We start from the raw sequence: 23,487 nt of genomic DNA, 5'->3' as shown, positions 1-23,487 counted from the left end.
CAGAAACATTACAAATTCTTAGAAGGCCATATCACTTCTGTCAGGCCAGGGATTATACAATCAGACACCACCTACTTAAATACAATCAGTCAAGGAACCTAAAAGCTAGAGGGAAGCTTCTGATTTCACCTGGTCAAGGCTCTTCCCTTCTGGCTGGCATCCACTGATCACACCAGGCCAGGTCTATTCTCCAAATAGTAGTTATCTAGGGAACAGCCTTGTGGTAGTGAAAAAAACACTCGAGTACAAACCTGGAAAATGGGGTCTGAGACAAACATAAACCACTAACTTGCTGTGAATTTGGATAATTCAGTTACCCCTTGGTTCCCTTCTCTAGACAATGAGAGGTGGATTGAGGATCTCTAAGTCTTCTCCATACACTAACATACTCTTATCACCAAAGATAGCTGAAACATATTGCAGAAGCCACATCATTTAAAACCCCAAACCTAAGGTGTTCTAAGGTGATTCCAAGATGTATGCAAGGGAAGTTTCCGTTAGCTTTTCTCTACTTCCATTACAAAGCAAATAAACAAGCAAACGAAACAGACATTTCTTTGAATCAAGACTTTGTCCTCCCTTGTATAGCAAAAATCCAAGAAAGGATGATGTCCTTCACCAAGTAGATTGAATTACTTTTCGTTATTTTAAACACTAACAGTTTCAATGTCACTGCTATTCTCTCTTGTCCACTGTCCCTTTAATAACAACACTCCCAGGGTCAAGTTATGTCACAGACAGAAGGAAAATGTACACAAGCTTTTTGATGAACCTATGCCAGAGATCCACCAAGGCTTTTCCTCTTTCTGGATACACAGTTAAACTCTATTTTGCAGCTTCTTCCATCAGGGTGGTTCCTGGGGTCTAGTTCTTGCCAACGGAATGTGAGGTGAAATATGTCACTTCCAGGCCACGGCAGTTAATAATAAGTGTGCTTTCTCTACATGCTTCTCCTCCCCAGCACATCTTCCAGGTGAGTCTAGCATGACTGTGAGGCCACACATTGAAGGTGGACCCATAGCATGAAAAGAGCCTGGGTCCCGGAAGGACTATATGGAACACCCCTTTCCCCAAAATCAATTTGAATTGTATTGTGATGTGAATGAGAAAGAAACCTCTGAAATAAGCCACTGCAACTTTGGGGAACATTTGTTACAGTAGCTAGTATTTGCCTTCCCTGACAAATACGGAGCCCCTCTGTCATGTGAACACATATAAACCATACGTAGCATAGCCTTGTCAATATAGACCGTACAACAGGTTGCCACACAAATTACTTTTGTTGAGGTGAGGATGGAAGAGGTGAGATTTATTGCCCTTTAAAAAAAAAACTGACGGGGCCAGGCACGGTGGCTCATGCCTGTAATCCCAGCACTTTGGGAGGCCGAGGCGGGCAGATCACGAGGTCAGGACATCGAGACCATCCTGGCTAACACGGTGAAACCCTGTCTCCACTAAAAATACAAAAAACTTAGCCAGGCGTGGTGGCAGGCACCTGTGGTCCCAGCTACTTGGGAGGCTGAAGCAGGAGAATGGCATGAACCTGGAAGGCAGAGCTTGCACGGTGAGCTGAGATCGTGCCACTGCACTCCAGCCTGGGCAACAGAGCGAGACTCCGTCTCAAAAAAAAAACAAAAAACTGACAAGTTTGCAGCCATAAAACGTTCAACAGAAATGATAATTTCTTGTCCAATATATACCAGCAAATGGCAAGATGCAAGAATAAGAATAGATTTTTGTAGGCCAAGGGCCTACATCTCCAGGGTCAGTCTCATCCAAACCATTTTTAACAAACCTTACTCCTGGCATGCCCAGTATTCCTCCCCTGAGTCTCTTTTTCCCTACCTGTGTTTTTCTCAAAAACCCACTATGTAAAAAGGGCTGAGAAAATCCCTTATACTAAGGTACAAAAGACTAATGAGGGTAAATGGATATCCTCTCTTCCTAGGCATTTACATTCTAATAGAGGAGAAAACCTTGAGAAACCAACTTCCAACAGTGGAATTAAAAGTGCCCATAGCCTGCATGGAGGAGATATTTTGGGAGGCAAAGGAGTGTTTTTGATGACTCAGAAATCAAACATCACATAAGCAGCCACCTACTCTCCACCTCCTCATAAGGAGGTCCCTGAAATCATCTTTCCAACAGTTCTACTCCGAAGCAGAACTTATTGCCCAGGGCAAAACTGCCTTGCCATTTTTTCCTTACTTGTATTCAGTTCAAAGCAACATTTATGTAGAACCTAGTATGTACTCTTTGTGCTAATGCTATAGAGAAGAGATTAAAATGACAGTGTCTTTTTCTTCTTGTTCACTATTGTATCTCCAACACCCGGAATATGGAATAGGGAGAAAAAGGAGGAAGAATCAAAAGCATAATAATAGTGAGAGATACAAGACATGATAACTGAAAATATATTTCTACCTAATAATTGCAGAATTGGAGAGCTAAGAGGGAGCATAGAATTCACCTAGGCCAATTCCTCTGAGTTCAGCAATGTCTTCTAGACCACCTTTAAGAAATGCATCCAGCCTCTCCTAGACCACTCCCACTCCTACTGCCTCTGAAGAGCAGACTTCTGTGGCAGTCATTCATAGAGATAAACTGCCATTGGGGGTTCCATCATCTTTCTTATCTCCCTCTTACTTCGTCCTTTCTCCATCCTTCCTCAGTGGCCACCACAATCCATGCAATTACTACCCAAAAGCTATGCTATCCTCTAGCCATACACTCAAATTGTTGCAAGCATCCCAAATGGTGGAGGCACAACTGCACGACTGTGCCGGCTCAGACTGGTCCTTCAGTCCAGAATGCTCAGCATTCCTGTTTTGCATACTAGTGATTCTTCAGGCTTGTCACCAACTCCAACCAAGCACCAACTCCTCCATGTGTCCATAAGTATTCTATATCCATTATCACTTGAACACATTGCCTTGCATTAATTTCCTGTACCTATTTCCCCAACTACATCAGGAACTATACCTTTCTGAAGGCAGAAGCCACTTGTTATTCATTTTAGAAGCCCCATATATTCAACATGTATTGTGTTGAACAATGTCCCCACAAAAATCCATGTCCTTCCTAGAACCTCAGAATGTGACCTCATTTGGAAATAGAATAATTGCAGGTATAGTTAGTTAAGATGAGGTCATACTGGAATAGGGTAGATCTTTAATCCAGTATTACTGGTGTCCTTATAAGAAGAGAAGAGATGGATACAGATGGAAAATAGTATGTAACAGATGCAGATACAGGGACTGGAGTGATACAAATACAGATTAGAGGGATGTATCTTCAAGTTAAGGAATGCCAAAAATTGCCAGCATCACTAGAGGCTAAGAGAAAGGCATGCAATAGATTCTCTCCATGGCCCTGCCAACACCTTGATTTTAGACTTCTAGCCTCCAGAACTGTGAGAGAATAAATTTCTGTCGTATTAAGCCACTTAGTTTGTAGTAACATGCTACATCAGCCCTAGGGAATGAATACACCCACACAAGGTCTAGAGCACAGTGCCTTTGCAGAAAGGGTCTTGAATATTTTCTAAACTAAATTGAAGTTTGAATTATTATAAAATTCTTTCTTGTTATAAAGAGCCTCTGAAACAATAAAAAACAAGCATTTTTTCATTGTGTTATTGTACACTGATACTCTATTACATGTGTACACTGATACTATGTGTACACTGATACTATGTGTACACTGATACTCTATTACATGGTTGTTGTGTAAGTTCTCTTTTAATGCATTAGCAGCTGGAATTCTAGTTGTTTAATGCATTTTAAGCTATTAATTTGAGATTTTTTTCCTTACTTGCCTGAGTTCAGTAGATGAGATAAATAAAAAAGAATACTCCAAACATTTTTATTTTATTTTAGTACACTAAAAACATGAGACTTCTTGCATCAGAAAACATACCTCATTCCTTGGCTGTCAGAGCTTCTGCACACTGTGGAACCAGGGACTGACCTACCAGGCACATATCACCACCAGCAATGCTGTCTCCATGACCAGTGGAACCACTGTACGTGATGTGCAATTCCAGGGTTAAGAACCAGCCTGTCAGGCAGTCCCAACCCCCAGAAAAGCCACATCACTGCTTCCACTAACGACTGTAGTCTAGGCCACTGAGGCACTCACAGATAACACTGACATTGACTATAGCAAAAAAAAAAAAAAAAAAAAAATTTGGAGACTACACTCCTGCACTCACCCAGATTAAAGCCAAAGTACCCTACCCAACTGATGCTATAGGACATACTTACAGAAAAGAGTCCTTCCCTACAAAAGCCACTCCATAAAAATGGAAGAGGTAACAATTCTACCAGATGCACAGATATCAATGTAGGAACAAAGGAAACATGAAAAAGCAAGAATGCATGACACCTCTAAAGGAACACAATAATTCTCCAGTAGCAGACCCAAAAGTAAAGGAAATCTATAAAATGTCTAAAAAGGAATTCAAAACAACACCCTTAAAGAAACTCAGTGAGGATTGACTGGGATTAAGATGGCAGACAGGAGGCAGGACTAGCTTGCAGCTCCCACCTGGATGGACAGAGCAGCATGTGGAGACTCATGCTGTGAACTTTTGCTCCAAGAACTACTGCAGGAATATATCAGGAAAGCCAAGAGAATCCACAGACCCTTTGAAGGAACTTGATCACTGCTACAGGCTCCCTGATATGCCAAAAACCTGTGAGTCGGCTTGCTTTCTCAGTAGGGAGGCTCATGGCCTCAGGCAGGTTCTTAGCCCTGGTCACCTGCTGCCTGGAAATAGACTCGGTGCTGTTGCGGGGGACATGGTGAGAGTGAGACCAGACTTTAGGACAGAGGGCTGCGTGGGAGCAGGGTGAAGCCTGTGACTGCCAGCTTTCCCCTACTTCCCTGGTGACCTGTATGACTCAGCACAGGCAGCCATCATCCCCCCTGGGAATATAACTCCACTGGACTGGGAACCACACTCCCAACTCCCACAGCAACTGCAGCAAGCCCCACACAAGGAAAGACTGAACTCAGACATGCCTATCCCTGTCCCAAGCTGGTGGTCTTTCTCTACCAGCCCTGGTAACCAAAGGTCATAATCTCTTGGGAGCCTATTGCACTGCCCACCACCTGAGAAACCTGAATACTTAACCAGGTGTCCCTAGTGCAAGTTTCTATCCTCCCTAAAAGACCACAGCTGAGGCACTCTTGAAAGTGCCATCTCCTGGCTGGAGGCCAACGAACACCAAAACAGCACACTCAATGAAAACACAACCTCCCACCTGTAATCCCAACACTTTGGGAGGCCGAGGTGGGCGGATCACCTGAGGTCAGGAGTTCGAGACCAGCCTGGCCAACATGGTGAAATCCCATCTCTACTAAAAATACAAAATATTAGCCAGTCATGGTGGCAGGTGCCTGTAATGCTGGCTACTCAGGAGGCTGAGGCAGGAGAATCGCTTGAATCCAGGAGGTGGAGGTTGCAGTGAGCCAAGATGGCACCATTGCCCTCCAGCCTGGACAACAAGAGCAAAACTCCATCTACACACACACACACACACACACACACACACACAAAACCAAGGACCCTCCGAGTCCACTTCACTCCCCTGCTACCTCCACTGGAGCAGGCACTGGTATCCACGACTGCAAGACCTGAAGATGGATCACATCACAGGACTCTTTGCCGACACTCCCCAGTATGATCCGGAGCCCCGTAGCTCCACTGGGTGGCCAGACCCAGAAGAGCAAAAACAATCCCTGCAGTTTGGCTCTCAGGAAGCTCCATTCCTAGGGGAAGGGGGAGAACACTGTATCAAGGGAGCACCCTGTGGGACAAAAGAATCTGAACAATAGCCCTTGAATCCCAGAACTTCCCTCTGACATAGTAAACCCAAATGAGAAGGAACCAGAAAAACAATTCTGGTAATATGACAAAACAAGCTTCTTTAACCCCCGCAAAAGATCATACCAGCTCACCAGCAATGGATCCAAACTGAGACGAAACCTCTGAATTGCCAGAAAAAGAATTCGGGAGGTTGATTATTAAGCTAATCAAGAAGCCACCAGAGAAAGGTGAAGTCCAACTTAAAGAAATCAAAAACATGATACAAGATATGAAGGGAGAATTCTTCAGTGAAATAGATAGCATAAATTAAAAAACAATCACAACTTCTGGAAATGAAAGACACACTTAGAGAAATGCAAAATGCACTGGAAAGTCTCAGGACAGAATTGAACAAGCAGGAGAAAGAACTCCAGAGCTTGAAGACAAGGCTTTCAAATTAACCCAATCCAACAAAAACAAAGAAAAAAGAATTTTAAAAAATGAACAAAGCCTCCAAGAAATTTGGGTTTATGTTAAACATCCAAACCTAAGAATAATTGGTATTCCTGGGGAAGAAGATAAATCTGGAAGTTTGGAAAACATATTTGAGGGAATAATCAAGAAAAACTTCCCCAGCCTTGCTAGAGATCTAGACATCCAAATAAAAGAAGCTCAAAAAACACCAAGAGGAGTCACTGGAAAAAGGTCATCGCCTAGGCACACAGTCATCTGAAGCCAAGACAAAGGAAAGAATCTTAAGACCTGTGAGGCAAAAGCATCAGGTAACCTATAAAGGAAAATCTATCAGATTAACAGCAGATTTCTCAGCAGAAACCCTACAAGCTAGAATGAACTAGGGTCCTATTTTTAGCCTCCTTAAACAAAACAATTATCAGCCCAAAATTTTGTATCCAGCAAAAGCAAACTTCATAAATGAAGGAAAGATGCAATCTTTTCCAGACAAACAAATGGTGAGAGAATTCACCACAACCAAGCCATCACTACAAGAACTGCTAAAAGGACCTCTGAATCTTGAAACAAATCCTTGGAATACACCAAAATGGAACCTCCTTAAAGCATAAATCTCACAGGACATATATAACAGTAACACAATGAAAAAAAAGATATTCAGGCAACAAATACATGATGAATAGAATAATACCTCAAATATCAATACTAACATTGAAGGTAAATGGCCTAAAGGCTCCACTTAAAAGATATGGAACGGCAGAATGGATAAGAATTCACCAACCAAGTTTCTGATGTCTTCAGGAGACTCACCTAACACACAGGGACTCACATAAACTTAAGGTAAAGGGGTGGAAAAAGATATTCTATGCAATGGACAACAAAAATGAGCAGGAGTGGCTATTCTTATATCAGACAAAACAAACTTTAAAGAAACAGCAGCTAAAAAAAGACAAAGGGGGCACCATATAATGATAAAAGGCCTTGTCCAACAGGAAAATATGACAATTCTAAATATATATGCACCTAAAATTGGATCTCCCAAATTTATAAAACAATTACTACTAGACCTAAGAAATGAGATAGATGGCAACACAATAATAGTGGGGGACTTTAATACTCCACTGACAACACTAGATAGGTCATCAAGACAGAAAGTCAACAAAGAAACAAACTTAAACTATTTGCTACCACAAATAAACTTAACAGATATTTACAGAATATTCTACTCAACAACTGCAGAATACACATTCAGCACACAGAACATCAGCACATGGAACATTCTCCAAGATAGACCATATGATAGGCCACAAAACAGGCCTCAGTAAAATTAAGAAAATCTAAATTACATAAAGTACTCTCTTAAACCACAGTGGAATAAAACTGGAAATGGACTCCAAAAGGAACCCTCAAAACAATCCAAATACATGGAAATTAAATAACCTACTCCAGAATGATCATTGGGTCAACAATGAAATCCAGAAGGAAATTTAAAAATTCTTTGAACCAAACAACAATAGTGAAACAACCTATCAAAACCTCTGGAATACAGCAAAAGCAGTGTTAAGAGGACAGTTCATAGCCTTAAGTGTCTACATCAAAAAGTCTGAAAGAGCACAAATAGACACCTTACAGAACTGCACAAACAAGAACAATCCAAACCCAAACCCAGCAGAAGAAAAGAAATAAAGATAGAGCAGAACTAAATGAAACAAAAGAAAAAAGATGAGAAGAAAAGATGGTTCTTTGAAAAGATAGATAAAATTGATAGACCATTAACAAGATTAACCAAAAAAGAAAAGATCCAAATAAACTCAATTACAAACGAAACGAGAGATACTACAACTAATACCACAGAAATACAAAAGATTATTCAAGGCTACAATGAAAACCTTTATGTGCATAAACTAGAACACGTAGAGGAGATGAATAAATTCCTGGAAATATGCAACCCTCCTAGATTTAACCAGGAAGATACAGAATCTCTGAAGAGACCAATAACAAGTAGCGAGATTGAAATAATTTAAAAATTTCTGACAAGAAAAAGTCAAGGGCCAGATGGATCCACAGTTGAATTCTATCAGATATTCAGAGAAGAATTGGTATCAATCTACTGACACCATTCCAAAAGATAGAGAAAGAGGGAATCCTCTGTAAATCATTCTGTGAAGCCAGTATAACCCTACTACCAAAATCAGGGAAGGACATGACCAAAAAAGAAAACTACAGGCCAATATCCCTGATGAACATAGATTAAAAAATCCTTAACAAAATACTAGTGAACTGAATCCAACAGCATATTAAAAAGATAAACCACCATGATCAAGTGGGTTTCATACCAGGGATGCAGGGATGGTTTAACATACACAAGTCAATAAATGTGATACACCACATAAACAGAATTAAAAACAAAAATCACATGATTATCTCAATAGACACAGAAAAAGCATCTGACAAAATTCAGCATCGCTTTATGATTAAAACTCTCAGCAAAATCTGCAGAGAAGGAACACACCTTAAGGTAATAAAAGCCATCTATGACAAACCCACAGCCAACATCACACAGAACAGGGAAAAGTTGAAAGCATTCCCTCATGAGAACTGGAACAAGACAAGGTTGCCCACTTTCGCCACTTCTATTCAACACAGTACTGGAAGTCCTAGCCACAGCAATCAGACAAGAGAGAAATCAAGGGCATCCAAATCAATACAGAGGGACTCAAACTGTCACTGTTTGCTGATGATATAATTGTTTACCTAGAAAACCCTAAAGACTCATCCAAAAAGCTCCTAGAACTGATAAAAGAATTCAGCAAAGTTTCCAGATACAAAATTAATGTACACAAATCAGTAGCTCTTTTATTCACCAACAGCAACCAAGCTGAGAATTAAATCAAGAACTGAATCCCTTTCACAATAGCTGCAAAAAAATAAAGTAAAATACATAGGAATATACCTAACCAAGGAGGTGAAAGACCTCTACAAGGAAAACTACAAAACACTGCTGAAAGAAATCATAGACCACACAAACAAATGGAAACACAGCCCATGCTCATGGATGGGTAGAACCAATATCATGAAAATGACCATGCTGTCAAAAACAATCTACAAAGTCAATGCAATTCCCATCAAAATACCACCATCATTCTTTACAGAACTAGAAAAAACAATCCTAAAATTCTTATGGAATCAAGAGAGAGCCCACATAGCCAAAGCAAGACTAAGCAAAAAGAACAAATCTGGAGGCATCAGATTAATTACCTAACGGCAAACTATATTATAAGGCCATTGTCACCAAAACAGCATAGTACTGGTATAAAAATAAGCACATAGACCAATGGAATAGAATAAGGAACCCAGAAATAAACCCAAATACTTACAGCCAACTGATTTTTGACATAGCAAACAAAAAATAAAGTGGGGAAAAGACACCAATTCAACAAATGGTGCTGGGATAACTGGCAAGCCACATGTAGACGAATAAAACTGAATCCTCATCTCTCACCTTATACAAAAATCAACTCAAGATGGATTAAAGACTTAAATCTAAGACCCAAAACCATAAAGAGTCTAGAAGATAACATTGGAAAAAACCCTTCTAGACATTGACTTAGGCAAAGACTTCATGACCAGGAACCCAAAAGCAAATGCAATAAAAACAAAGATAAATAGGTGGGACTTAATTAAACTAAAAAGCTTCTGCACAGCAAAAGAAATAAGCAGCAGAGTTAACAGACAACCCACAGAGTGGGAGAAAATCTTCACAATCTATACATCTGACAGAGGACTAATATCCAGAATCAACAAAGAACTCAAATCAACAAGAAAAAACAAACAATCCCATCAAAAAGTGGGCTAAGGACATGAATAGACAATTCTCAAAAGAAAATATACAAATGGCCAACAAGCATATGGAAAAATGCTAAACATTACTAATTATCAGGGAAACCACAATGTGTACTTCACTCCTACAAGAATGGCCATAATCAAAAAGTCAAAAATAATAGATATTGGCAGGGATACAGTGAAAAGGGAACACTTTTACACTGTTGGTGAGACTGTAAACTAGTACAACCAGTATGGAAAACAGTGTGGAGACTTCTTAAAGAACTAATAGTAGATCTACCATTTGATCCAGCAATCCCACTACTAGGTATCTACCCAGAGGAAAAGAAGTCATTATACAAAAAAGATACTTGTACACACATGTTTATTGCAGCACAATTTGCAATTGCAAAAATATGGAACCCGCCCAAATGTGTGTCAATCAACAAGTGGATAAAGAAAATGTGGTGAATATATATACCATGGAATACTACTCAGCTATAAAAAAGAATAAAATACTGGCATTCACAGCAACCTGGATGGAATTGGAGACTATTATTCTAAATGAAGTTACTCAAGAATGGACAAACAAACATTGTATGTTCTCACTCACATGTGGGAGCTAAACTATGAGGACGCAAAGGCATAAGAATGATACATTGGACTTTGGGGACTCGGGGGAAAGGGTGAAGGTGGTAAGGGATAAAAGACTATACACTGGGTACAGTGTCCACTGCTCTGGTGATGGGTGCACCAAAATCTCAGAAATCACCACTAAAGAACTTCATGTAACCAAACGACAACTGTTCCCCAGAAACCTAATAAAATTAAATTAAATTGAATTTAAAAATAGAAATAAACTCAGCGAGATATAAAAGAATACAGATATACAATTCAGCAAAAATCAGAAAAACAACTCATGACCTAAATGAGAAATTCAACAAAGAGATAGATATCATAAAAGAGAACAAAACAGAAATCTTGGAGGTGAAGTCAGCAAACGAAATAAAAAAAAAAAAAAAATCCAGGGTGTCAACAACAGACTAGTTCAAGGAGAAGAAACAATTTCTGAACTTGAGACAAGCCTCTTGAAGTAACCCAGAAGACAAAGTAATAAAAAATAATGAAGAAAGTCTATGGGACACCATTAAGTTAATAAATTTTTACATTATGTAAATTCAAGAAGGTGAAAAGACAGTAAAAGGAACAGAAAACCCACTTAATGAAATAATAGCTGGAAACTTCCCATATCTTGGGAGAGATATGGACATCCACCCAGATCCAGGAAGTTTGAAGGTCCCCAAATAGATTCAACCCAATAAGGGTTATCTATGAGGCACATTATAGTCAAACTGTTAGAAGTCAAAGATAGAACTCTAAAAACAGCAAGAGAAAAAGCTTCAAGTCACATATGAGGGAACTGCTCTTTCTTATGAGAAATGCTTAACGGAGTCCAATATCTAGAAATGAAAGGATGATAACTACTACAACAAAAACATATGAAAGTATAAACCTCACTGGCTGGGCAGATATACAAATGAGAATGAAAAAGAAATTAAACCTTGTCACTACAGAAAACCACCAAACCAAAAAGATAAACACTAAAAGAGGAAACAAAGAATATCCAAATCACCAGAAAACAACAAACAAAATGACAGGAGTAAGTACTGACCTATCAATAATAACCTTTAATGTAAATGTATTATATTCCCCAATTAAAAGATATACATTGGATGAATGAATAAAAAACCAAGACCCAACTACATGCTACCTAAAAGAAACTCACTTCACCTGTAAAAACACACAGACTGAAAAAGAAGGAATGGAAAAAAAATATTCCATGCAAACAGAAATCAAAACCAAGCAGGAGTAGCACACTTATGTCAGATAAAATAAACTTTAAGCCAAAAACTGTAAAAAGAGACCAAGAAGTTCATTATATAATGAGCAAAGAATCAATTTAGCAAGACAATATAATAATTGTAAATATATATGAACCCAACACTGGAGCTCTCAGATATATAAAGCAAATATTATTAGATCTAAAGGAAAAGATAGACCCCAATAAAATACTAGTTGGTGACTTCAACATCCCACTCTCAGCATTATATTTAATTTTAGATCACTTAGACAGAAAATCAACAAAGAAACATCAGATTTAAACTATACTACAGACGTCATAGACATTTACCCACATTTCGTCCAACAGCTGCAGAATACATATTTCTCTTATTAGCAAAAGGATCATTGTCCAGGATAGATGGTATGTTAGGCCACAAATTAAGTCATGGGAAGTTTTTTTAAAATTAAATCATATAAAGTATCTTTTCATACCACATCTGAATAAAACTAGAAATCAATAAAAAGAGCAACTTTGGAAACTATACAAATACATAGAAATTAAACAATGTGCCCCTAAATGACCAATGGATCAATAAAGAAATTAAGAAGGAAATTTAAAATTTTCTTAAAACAAATGAAAATAGAAGCACAACATACCAAAAACAATGGGATACAGCAAAGGCTATACTAAGCAGGAAGGTTATAGCAATAAACAGCTACATCGAAAAAGCAGAAATACATCAAATAAGCAGCCTCACGATGCACTTCAAGGAACTGGAAAAGCAAGAACAAACCAAACAAAATTAGTACAAGGAAAGAAGCAACAAGAATCAGAACAATGATTTTGTATCCTGAGACTTTGCTGAAGTTGCTTAGCAGCTTAAGGAGATTTTGGGCTGAGACAATGGGGTTTTCTAGATATACAATCATGTCATCTGCAAACAGGGACAATTTGACTTCCTCTTTTCCTAATTGAATACCCTTTATTTCCTTCTCCTGCCTAATTGCCCTGGCCAGAACTTCCAACACTATGTTGAATAGGAGTGGTGAGAGAGGGCATCCCTGTCTTGTGCCAGTTTTCAAAGGGAATGCTTCCAGTTTTTGCCCATTCAGTATGATATTGGCTGTGGGTTTGTCATAGATAGCTCTTATTATTTTGAGATACGTCTCATCAATACCTAATTTATTGAGAGTTTTCAGCATGAAGTGTTGTTGAATTTTGTCAAAGGACTTTTCTGCATCTATTGAGAGAATCATGTGGTTTTTGTCTTTGGTTCTGTTTATATGCTGGATTACATTTATTGATTTACATATATTGAACCAGCCTTGCATCCCAGGGATGAAGCCCACTTGATCATGGTGGATAAGATTTTTGATGTGCTGCTGGATTCGGTTTGCCAGTATTTTATTGAGGATTTTTGCATCAATGTTCATCAAGGATATTGGTCTAAAATTCTCTTTTTTGGTTGTGTCTCTGCCCAGCTTTGGTATCAGGATGATGCTGGCCTCATAAAATGAGTTAGGGAGGATTCCCTCTTTTTCTATTGATTGGAATAGTTTCAGAAGGAATGGTAGCAGTTCCTCCTTGTACCTCTGGTAGAATTCGGCTGTGAATCCATCTGGTTCTGTACTCTTTTTAGTTGGTAAGCTATTGATTATTGCCACAATTTCAGAGCCTGTTATTGGTCTATTCAGAGAGTCAACTTCTAAAGTCTCAGGATACAAAATCAATGTACAAAAATCACAAGCATTCTTATACACCAATAACAGACAAACAGAGAGCCAAATCATGAGTGAACTCCCATTCACAATTGCTTCTAAGAGAATAAAATACCTAGGAATCCAACTTACAAGGGATGTGAAGGACCTCTTCAAAGAGAACTACAAACCACTGTTCAATGAAATAAAAGAGGATACAAACAAATGGAAGAACATTCCATGCTCATGGGTAGGAAGAATCAATATCATGAAAATGGCCATACTGCCCAAGGTAATTTATAGATTCAATGCCATCCCCATCAAGCTACCAATGACTTTCTTCACAGAATTGGAAAAAACTACTTTAAAGTTCATACGGAACCAAAAAAGAGCCCACATTGCCAAGTCAATCCTAAGCCAAAAGAACAAAGCTGGAGGCATCACGCTACCTGACTTCAAACTATACTACAAGGCTACAGTAACCAAAACAGCATGGTACTGGTACCAAAACAGAGATATAGATCAATGGAACAGAACAGAACCCTCAGAAATAACGCCGCATATCTACAACTATCTGATCTTTGACAAACCTGAGAAAAACAAGCAATGGGGAAAGGATTCCCTGTTTAATAAATGGTGCTGGGAAAACTGGCTAGCCATATGTAGAAAGCTGAAACTGGATCCCTTCCTTACACCTTATACAAACATTAACTCAAGATGGATTAAAGACTTAAACATTAGACCTAAAACCATAAAAACCCTAGAAGAAAACCTAGGCATTACCATTCAGGACATAGGCATGGGCAAGGACTTCATGTCTAAAACACCAAAAGCAATGGCAACAAAAGACAAAATTGACAAATGGGATCTAATTAAACTAAAGAGCTTCTGCACAGCAAAAGAAACTACCATCAGAGTGAACAGGCAAGCTATAAAATGGGAGAAAATTTTCGCAACCTACTCATCTGACAAAGGGCTAATATCCAGAATCTACAAAGAACTCACACAAATTTACAAGAATAAAACAAACAACCCCATCAAAAAGTGGGTGAAGGACATGAACAGACACTTCTCAAAAGAAAACATTTATGCAGCCAAAAAACACATGAAAAAATGCTCATCATCACTGGCCATCAGAGAAACGCAAATCAAAACCACAATGAGATACCATCTCACACCAGTTAGAATGGCAATCATTAAAAAGTCAGGAAACAACAGCTGCTGGACAGGATGTGGAGAAATAGGAACACTTTTACACTGTTGGTGGGACTGTAAACGAGTTCAACCATTGTGGAAGTCAGTGTGGCGATTCCTCAGGGATCTAGAACTAGAAATACCATTTGACCCAGCCATCCCATTACTGGGTATATACCCAAAGGACTATAAATCATGCTGCTATAAAGACACATGCACATGTATGTTTACTGCGGCACTATTCACAATAGCAAAGACTTGGAACCAACCCAAATGTCCAACAATGACAGACTGGATTAAGAAAATGTGGCACATATACACCATGGAATACTATGCAGCCATAAAAAAGGATGAGTTCATGTCCTTTGTAGGGACATGGATGAAATTGGAAATCATCATTCTCAGTAAACTATCGCAAGAACACAAAACCAAACACCGCATATTCTCACTCATAGGTGGGAATTGAACAATGAGAACACATGGACACAGGAAGGGGAACATCACACACTGGGGACTGTTGTGGGGTGGGGGGAGTGGGGAGCTATTGCTTTCGGAGATATATCTAATGCTAAATGACGAGTTAATGGGTGCAGCACACCAGCATGTCACATGTATACATATGTAACTAACCTGCACATTGTGCACATGTACCCTAAAACTTAAAGTATAATAATAATAAAATTTAAAAAAAAATCAGAACAAAAATAAATGAAATAGAGGCTAAAAACATACCAAAAAATGAATGAAATGAAAAGTTGGTTTTTTCAAAAGATAAACAAAATCAACAAAACCATTAGCTAAACCAACTAGGAAAAAGAGATAAGACCCAAGTAAATAAAATCAGAAATGAAAAAGGAGACATTACAATGGATAACACAGAAATAGAAAGGATCATTAGAGACTATTATAAACAGGAACCATCACACTATCTGACTTCAAAATTTACTGCAAAGCTATAGTAACCAAAACAGCATAGTACTGGCATTAAAACAGACACATAGACCAATGGATAGAATAAAGAACCCACAAATAAACCCATATATTTACACCCAATTTATTTTCAAAAAAGGTCCCAAGGACATACATTGGGGAAAGGACAGTATCTTCAACAAATGATGTTGGGGAAACTGGATATCCATATACAGAAGGATGAAACTAGACTCCTATCTCTCACTATATGCAAAAATCAACTCGAAATGGATTAAAGACTTACATCTAAGACTAGAAATTATGAAATTAGTGTAAGAAAACATAGGGAAAATGCTTCAGGACATTAGTCTGGGAAAAGATTTTATGGGTAACTCCTCAAAAGTACAGGTAGCAAAAGCCAGAATAGACAAATGGGATTATATAAAACTGCAAAGCTTCTGTAAAGCAAAGGAAACAATCCATAGAGTGAAGAGACAACCTAAAGAATGGATTTGTAAACTCTCCATCCAACAAGGATGAATATCCTTAAGTAATATCTAGAATATACAAGGAACTTAACAGCAAAACATTTAAAATAATCTGATTAAGAATTAGCAGATGGGCTGGGCGCGGTGGCTCACACCTGTAATCCCAGCACTTTGGGAGGCCAAGGCGGGCAGATCATGAGGTCAGGAGTTCCAGACCAGCCTGGCCAATATGATACCAAAAATACAAAAATTAGCTGGGCGTGGTGGCTTGCGCCTGTAGTCCCAGCTACTTGGGAGGCTGAGGTAGAAGAATCGCTTGAACCCAGGAGGCGGAGGTTGCAGTGAGCCGAAAGCGTGCCACTGCACTCCAGCCTGGGTGACAGAGCAAGACTCCGTCTCAAAAAAAAAAAAAAAATGGCAGATGATCTGAAAAGTATATGAAAAAATGCTCAACATCATTAATCATTAGGGAAGTGCAAGTCAAAACCACAATGAGATACCATCTCGTTGCAGTTAGAATGGCTACTATCAAAAAGATAAAAAATAACAATTGCTAGTGAGGATGAGACGAAAAAGGAACTCTTGTACACTATTGGTGTACAAGATAATATAAATTGGTTATAAATAATATATATTGCTTGTATATATACAAGCAATACAAATTGGTTCAGTCACTATAGACAACAGTAAGGAAGTTCTTCAGAAAACTAAAAATAGAACCATCATATGATCCAGCAATCCCAATGCTGGGTTATGCCCAAAAGAAAGGGAATCGGTATGTCAAAGAGATAGCTGCACTCATGTTTACTATAGCACTGTTCACAATAGCTAAGATATGGAATTTACCTTAGTGTCATCAACAGATAAATGGGCAAAGAAAATGTCACACACACACACACACACACACACACACGAATAGTATTCAGCCATAAAAAAATAAAATAAAATCCTGCCATTTGCAGGATGACAAATGGATGAGCCTGGAACACATCATGTTAAATGAAATGAACCAGGCATGAAAAGATAAATATTACATGTTCACACTCATATATGGAAGGTAAAAAGGTTTCTCATAGAGGTAGAGAGCAAAAATAATGGTTACTAGAGACTGAGAAGGGGAGAGGGAATAGGGAGAGTTCAGTTATTGGATACAAAATTACAACTTGAGAGGAGCAATAAATTCTAGTACCCTATAGCACTGCAGGGTGACTACAATTAATAAGTTGTTATATGTTTTTAAATAGCTATAAGAGTTCCTAGCACAAAGAAGTGATAAATGTTTGAGGTGACAGATACGCTAAATACACTGATTTGACCAGTACACATTATATTACATGTATTGAAAATCACACTGTACCCCATAAAAATGAACGGTTATGTGCCAATTAAAAATAATGTTAAAAGAAAACCTACCTCACATTTCAAATAATTCCATAGAGTTCTTTAACACAAACTTGCAATTATGAGCAATCAAGAATTTCAAGTTGGATCAATATGGATGAAGAGACAGTGAGAACCTATTTTAGTGAGCTTTATCCCTGAAGGCCAACATCTACGACCGGAGAGAATGCGTTGGTAAATCTCAGTAACCTCTGTTGTAGTTATACTGATGCAATTCAATTGAAATGGACATTTAGCAATTAATAGATTCATCTGTGTGCAAGCTATCAAATTTTAGCCATTCACTTGGCCTAAATAAAGCATTCCTTTAAATTGGGCTTTACATTGTCTTCTCATCTAGCCAGGTTAACCAATTCTCTGCTCGATTTTATTTTTTCTGCCATAGACAGGGAAATAACAGTTACAGACTGATGACAATGTGTTGCTGAAAAGAACCACTCAGTCTTTCAGGTTGATAGATAGTTCTGACAGGCTTCCAGGTCTGTATGGAGACACAATCGCATCCATAGCAAATTCTGCAGGTAACCTCTTTTTAAAGTTTCCTGATTGCTTTCAACCCCATATTACTGATCACTACTCTTTCCCTGCATCCTTCTCCAGCTAAAGACCTCCTTTTCAATGCTTCCCTCTGAGACCTCTGGAACCCATCTTCATGTGTAGAGAAATTCCCAGCCTCAACATCTTCATAGGTTGTTCTCACCACCTTCTTGATTTAGTTGAAACCTGGCTTTCCGCCAGCACCCTGCTTTTTCCCTCTTCTCCCTTACATCCTGGAGTTAATAGTAGAGACTTTTCAAGCTCCACACTTGCATCTTCCAAAGAAGTGCTATTTGGCACTCAAAAACCAAAATTCTCCTCTCCCTTAACATTCATGCCATTGAGCAATACCACACCCTCATTACTGCTATCTAATTATGAATGGGTAATATCTGTTTAATGCTTACAAATATGCCCAAAATTAGACTTAGTATTTTCATTAATTATCTTGCATACCAATTTCTTGGCCCCTCCCTTACAGCCCCTGAATCTTTTATCCTGGCTTCCCAGTCAATCTCCTGCTGTCAGCATGGGAAACTTTAATGTCCATGAGGAAAAATCATTCAACACTCTATTCTTTGACCTCCTCATTGCCAATGATCTTTACCTTTACTCCACATCATCACTGGAAACCACTCCAACTCTGAAATCTTACGCACTAGCATTCTACATGATGAGTGCAACTTTCCATTCCTCCCACTCTTTTTCCCTTATCCCCATCCTACCTAATTTTTGGCTTCTCTTTGATATCTCTATTCCTCATCTCTTTTTATATTTCCAGCTATCAACCCTGCAGATTCCACTTCCTTTTGTATCATACTAGACTCTGTTAATTACATCACTTAGAGTACTCTCTTCCCACCACTCTAACAACCTTGCTCCTTGCCCTCCTGCCACATTTGCCCTGCCAAACTTCCTAATATTCCTTACTAAAACTATAATCAACACACAACGGCTCAATTTCTCATTTCCCACTCATTTTTCCATCCATCGCAATCAGATGTTCACTCCCACTGCTTCTCAGAATCTACCTTCCCAAGGGTTACCAATGACTTTCTAATTGTTGTACCTTCAGCACTTGACACTTGTAATGAACATTTGACATTCTGCATGGCCACATAGTGTCTCAACTGTCTTCCTGTGTTTGAGGAATCACCACCTTACAAGGTGCAGCCTGTCTCCTACCACACAAGCGGAGCATGCCAGAATACCTGCTTTTCCATGCAACTACAGTATGAGCACATGATCTAGAATTGGCCCATCAGAGGCACCCACTCCAGTAACTGAATAGTACCTAATGGAGGAACTATGCAAGACCCTTTTGGCTAGAGCATGGCAGTACTGCTAGTTCCCAGAGGCAGTGGGTCATGGTTCTGGAAGTGGTATTCAATGTCACCTGATGGTTTTATCAGCTGTGTATGTTACAGGTCCATGTCCGGTAGCAGCAGCAGTGGTATACTCCTGATACTCATTCTACAACATGATTTGGGGCATTGTTCCTGGCCACGTAGCCTCCAAATGTTTTCCTGGTCTTTCCAAAAGCTCTGTGAGTTCCTAACATTCTTTTAATAACCTTTATATCTCCTTATATTAACCAGATTTGAACGCTGACTACTACAACAATTTAGAAAAGACTATACTCCCCTGGTTCCCAAAGCACCTCTCTTTATGTCTAATTAAACCTAAGTCTTTTTCTAGACCTTCTTCTCTTCTCAATATAGACCCTTTCCCTGGGAAGCTGCATCCATTTATGTGGCTTTAACCACCATCTATTCACTAATGACCTGCAAATCTACCTTTTCAATCCAGGCATTCCTCCTGACCTCAAGACCTCTATGGGAATGTCCCTGGAATGACCCTTGGGCATGTCATTGGAATGTCCATGGGTTTGGCATGTCTAACCTTCAGTCTATCTCCTATCCCCTAACTTGGAGAATGTGCTCTGGGTCTATAATCTCTCAAGTACAAAACCAGGTATCATCATCTTAGTTGGTCATGCAAGCATTTCTTCACTGAATGTCCTTCTAAGAAGGGCAATGTTAAGCATATTGGTATTCCAATAGGTAATTTTGCTGCCATTTGGATAAAAATAGGAAATAAATTATTTTCTTATCTATACATATAATATCTCTAGAAACACATGTTAAATACTAGAAATATCAATTGTCCCCAAGAAGGAAGACTTTTTTGCTGTATATGCTCTTTTGAATATTGTGCCATGTGAATGTACTTATTCAGTTTTTTAAATTAAGTTATAAAAATAATTACATAAAAGTTTAGAAATACAACACAACCCCACTTAAACTAGGCAATATCTCCCTCTGTCTTCTAGATAAAATTCCTTTAGTTTAGCAAATGAGACTCTTCGTAATTTGATCCTTGGCAGCCTCATCTCTCACTTCTCTCCCAGGAATCTCTCTTTAGTCATACCAGATTATTTGTGGTTCCACAATCACACTGTGCCTTCACTCATGCTATTCCTTCTATCTCAAACACTGTCACACTGGTTGTCTGCCTGGAAAACTCCTACCCATCCTCAAATACATTTCTCAATATCCCAGTGGGAAGATGAGTCACAACATCTTTATTATTAAAAAATTATCACTGTATAAAGTATGCAAGTAGTTTATCTTTTAAAATAAATATTAGTGTGGATTTGACCTTATCTCCAGAATAGTGTCACTCTCTGACTTGAATTCTAATTGGCTTTCTTGACTGTAGAGAAAGGAGTACGAATATGGCAGTATCTTAGAAACTGTGAATCAGATATCAATCATAGGAATATAACTCTCCATGTGTGTCTTTATGGATGAAAAATTGAGAACTGCTGTTCTAAGACTCAACACTAACAATTGCCTCTCTGTGAAGCCCCCTGATCCCCATAGGCGGAGCTGGACATGCCCTCCTCTAGGCTCCCATGAATGGTCCTTCACTCATTCTTTCAACAAATACTTCCTGCACACCTAATACAAGCCACACATAATTTCAAGCACTAATAAACCGGTGACAAACAAGACCAAAATCCTTGACCTTTTGGAACTTTCATTTGACTGCGGGGGGAGACAGAGAATAAACAGCATAAATAAGAAAAGTAATGCTTTGTTATATGGCAATAAGATGAAAAATTTGGCAAGAAATGAAAATATAGGGTGCCAAAAAGAGGGATGATGGTCATTGTTAAATAGGGTTGTGAAGGAAAACTCTTCACTGAGATGTTAGTCTTTCAGGCCCAACAGAGGGGAGAGTGGAAGCCACGAAAGAATCCAAGTGAAGCATGTTCCAGACAGAAGGATCAGCAAGTGCAAGATGTCCTGAGGCAAGATTGGCATTTGTCACACTGTCTTTATATTAGGCTGACAGGCTTTTGAGGTCAGGAAGCACATCTTTGGTGAGAATAATCAATATTTATTGAGTGGTTTCTGACTGCCCAGCACAGAAGGCATTTTACATGCATTAACTCACTTAATCATCATGACCTTTTGAGGTAAGGATATTAATATACCCAACTTATGGTTGAAGAAACAGATACACAGTATCATTTGTCCAATACAGCATAGGTAGAAAGTAGCACAGCTAGAATTTGAACCCAGATCAACTGACTCCCAAGTATATGTTCTTAACCATTTGCTCTATAGAGTCTACCTTTAAATTCTCATCTTCAAAATTCTACCTCACTGTGGATGCCCAATAAATGTTTGTTGAATGGAAACTCAAACTGTGACTTACAAGAAGTTTTGACAATGGAAAATCTAGTGGTCTGTTATAAGGATTTACTATGTTATTAACAGAGATAGTCTTGTTTGTTGTCTTTATAAAACAGAGATGACTTCAAGAATAAATATTCCATGATGATCCCACTACTCTGAGAACTACAGAGCCATTGCAACTGTATAATGGAATAAATTGGCTTATCAGATTTTATTGGAAGTTATTCAATGAAGCTGAAATACAATTTTCTTCCCTTCCATTGCTTCAACATTTTACTTTAGGCTGGTTTAATTCAATTCGGCAATCATTTCCTGAAAACCTAGGACAGGAAGACACAGCCAAGAGCTACCAGTGATACAAAAACCAGGAAGACACATGCCCTTATGTTGCCTACAATCAGCCACAGAGAAAACACAGCCTGTAAGCTGCAATGCAGCAGCAAGCACAAGTTAGCTGCCATCATAAAGACTGAATTAGCACAAGACCTGTGAGTGTGCATCAAGAAGATTTTCTTCTAGTTTATTTAACAGGTCTGTTGACTACATTCAGGGGAAGGATGTGGTTACTGAGTGTAAAGAGAGCTTTGAACTAAAAATGGGATAGCTTGCAACCTTCCATTTGTTTAATCCAATAATGTACCCAAAAGGCACATCTGCAGTCTCCATAGAAAACAATCATTGAAGGAAATTTACAAATGTTGCTTAAAACCATCCACTTCCTTTCTGTTTATAATTCAAACCATGAAATAAACTGCGTATTCAGTTGTGATGATTTATGGCTTTTTCCTTCTAGAGGCCTGAAAACTGAAATTTTCATTGGCCAAATAAAATCCAAAGGACACAGAAAAGAGAATCTGGTTTTATCAAACCATATCTCCATCTCCTCAGAATACAAATTTCACGTTTTCTTCTCCCAAGGAAATGAAATTAATCCAAGTAGCCTAGAATCTATTTCTCTCATTTTGAAGGAAGCAATACAATCCTGTTGTATCCTGACATTGATACAGTTAGCCATGCCCTTAATTTGCTTTAGGCTAATTTGATTTAAATTCTCCAAGATGACAGTATGTCAGAGTCTGGTGGGGGTGAAAACCCCAATGACTTTCATGGGGGTTGCATCTATAGGCATGTTTGGCACTGGGCCTGAGTATGGTACTGGTCCACTTATCAGTCCCCTGGGCAGAGCTCTGGATACAGAACAGTACCAACATTTGGAAAGCATTGCCTTGACTAGGAAGATTTGAGGAAGTAAGGAAGCGGCTGGGTCTCCTAACCACATGTGCTAACACTATCTACTTAATGCAAAGGGAAAACACAGGTAATTCCCCATGCAATCGAATTTGGCCTTTAAAAAGCACACATTCCCTCCACAAACATAATCCACTTCAGTGGCATCCTTGCCCAACACCAAGCTTCAAGTACGAAGGTAGAAGCCTCCAAATGTGTAGCCTCCTGACAAGCACCAAGAATTTGTGGTATAATTGCCCTAGGCCTCCACTAGCAGGTTGGGGGCAAGGAGGCAAGGTTTTAAAAAGCTGGTTTAGATGTGCAAAAGGTTCCCTGGAGTTTGGGGAGCCTGGTATGCTAAAGTACAGATCAGTAGCCC

The 23,487-nt window shown here is 38.8% G+C and overlaps 1 protein-coding gene across 2 annotated transcripts in view; it reads right to left on the bottom strand.

The window, feature by feature from the left end:
* The window catches only part of KCNH1 (potassium voltage-gated channel subfamily H member 1), a 463,623-nt gene that overhangs the window by 242,880 nt on the left and 197,256 nt on the right, over positions 1-23,487 (bottom strand). The gene's annotated exons all lie outside the window — the stretch shown is intronic.

Source organism: Pan troglodytes, chromosome 1 (assembly GCF_028858775.2).
Source record: "Pan troglodytes isolate AG18354 chromosome 1, NHGRI_mPanTro3-v2.0_pri, whole genome shotgun sequence".
NCBI classification, from domain to species: domain Eukaryota; kingdom Metazoa; phylum Chordata; class Mammalia; order Primates; family Hominidae; genus Pan; species Pan troglodytes.
Note: the sequence above shows the minus strand (reverse complement) of the source record. Positions and strands in the feature narration are given on the sequence as shown.